The sequence below is a fragment of the Coenobita brevimanus genome, chromosome 57, assembly GCF_032717465.1.
Source record: "Coenobita brevimanus isolate Jiangsu-jjx chromosome 57, ASM3271746v2, whole genome shotgun sequence".
Classification (NCBI taxonomy): Eukaryota; Metazoa; Arthropoda; class Malacostraca; order Decapoda; family Coenobitidae; genus Coenobita; species Coenobita brevimanus.
The window spans coordinates 51,149,743-51,151,812 of NC_137010.1; the positions used below are offsets into that span (position 1 = coordinate 51,149,743).

At 37.1% G+C, this 2,070-nt stretch overlaps 1 non-coding gene across 1 annotated transcript; it reads left to right on the plus strand.

Annotated features, from left to right (window-relative positions):
* Window positions 1-1,179: 1,179 nt before the first annotated feature.
* On the plus strand, window positions 1,180-1,298 carry LOC145402411 (5S ribosomal RNA). The gene has a single exon (XR_013897766.1). It is a non-coding gene; the product is annotated as a 5S ribosomal RNA (ribosomal RNA).
* The last annotated feature ends 772 nt before the right edge of the window (window positions 1,299-2,070 follow it).

Here is a 2,070-nt window from a genome sequence, read left to right on the forward strand (position 1 = left end):
GTATATCACAGTTAGATAAATACAATTAGCTAAATACACACACACACACAATACGTAACTCCTCATTTTCAAACCCTTCAGGGTCCTGCCAGCAGCTCAGCACCTCTGGAGGAAGTTAGTTATCTGTATTTTGTTGATTCGTATACTGACCAATTTCTACATTTCTATATTTTTTTTACACAAATAAGTATTATTTTTTACATATATATATATATATATATATATATATATATATATATATATATACAGTAAACCCTCACTTTATCGCGGGGTTATGTTCCAAAGGCACCCGCGATAAGCAAAAATCCGCAATGTATCGACGCTACCCCTAAAATGGCTATTTAACGTCTATTAATAAGAAAAACCAGTACGGGTACTCACTAATGATGAATGAGATGAATTGAAGATGATGATGATCATGAAGTTCAGTACAAGGTGTATATTAGTTGTGCAGCTCTTGAGAGGGCGCCTATGACGACATTTCTGCAGGCGGTGAGCGAAACGTAAGTACAGTAAATCCTCATTATACGATGGGGTTCCGTTCCTGAAAACCCCATCGTAAAGCAATCCATCGTATAGCAATCCCATTATAACATGGAGTCAATGGGGATATGTTCCCAGACGTGGCTAAACTCTCACATACACACACCTTAGCACTCACATACATGAAATATCCTTATGTTTAAACATTTACAGTAACACATTAATAGTGAATAAAGAGAAAAAAGCATGAAAACTACAGTATACAGTAGATCTTACCTTTACTGAAGCAAGCTACGGTTGTTTATGTGGTTCCTAGACAATTCGCCATGAAGTCGACAATTTGTCGTCATAATATGGACGTTCCCTGTCAGGACAGTTCCCCGTCATTCTATAAATATACTTATTACTGATTAACTGATACTTTAATAACTAATTCTCAGAAGGATCCATCAAAGTCTATTTTCATTCAATAGCATTGGCTTTGGATATCATTTGTAAGTTGCACTTTTAGACAATAATTAACTTGTTTCTACCTTGCTGTAGTTGACTTTGAATTATGTTCTAGCATCACCCACAGCTGTTTTCATTAATTTTCATTGATAGTACAACATCCTGGGTATATTTTAAAACGACTTTGAAGAGGTACAAGTACAGTACTAAAAAACTAGTGTACTTCCTAAATAAACTGATTTGAAAATAAACGGCCATACCACGTTGAGTACACCGCTTCCCGTCCGATCAGCAAAGTTAAGCAACGTTGGGTCTGGTTAGTACTTGGATGGGTGACCGCCTGGGAACACCAGATGCTCTTGGCATAACGTTCTCCCTACGTGTCAAGTGGGGTTGGTGGAGGATTAGTGCCCCTCCCTGTAAAACAATTAACTCTAAGCCCTTGGCCACCCCGTTTGGGATACATGGCATCTGGCAATGAATGAAAAAAAAAAAATGAAAAACGACGGGGAATCATCCTGACGACGAAAAGTCCCGATGGCGAATTGTCTTGTTATTGTTGTGATGGCGAATTGACTTGATGGCGAAATATGCCGAAACATTTATATAGACGTAACATGAAGATTATTTGTATAATTCCAAAGTATGTCGATCGTTCACTTAAGGTAATTAGGCATTTATATAAATGCCAATGTCTCGTATGTAGCCTTATGCTAAGATGAAGGATCGATCATAAATCAGCTGATTCACGTTTCAATATATTATTATTTTTCATTTAATGCCCATGATTTGATGCCATATTTTACATTTACTATATAAACAATAAACCACCATCACTTTTATAACTTACATAATTAAAAAACTAGTGTACAGTAACCCCTCCAATATCCGGATCAATAGAGCCATAGGCAGGTCCGGATAGTGGTCCTGTCCGGATATTGGGCCCCAGCTTATGGACTAGTACTTATGGACCCTAACTCTGAAAAACACCTATACAACTCCCTCTGGACATGCATAGCACCTATTTAAGACCCAAATCACACCAATAAGGGACATAAAAGACTGAAATAAATGCAAAAGAACCATAAAATGAGGTTTTAGAGGTGAGTTTATACAATATTAAACATTCTGGGTACT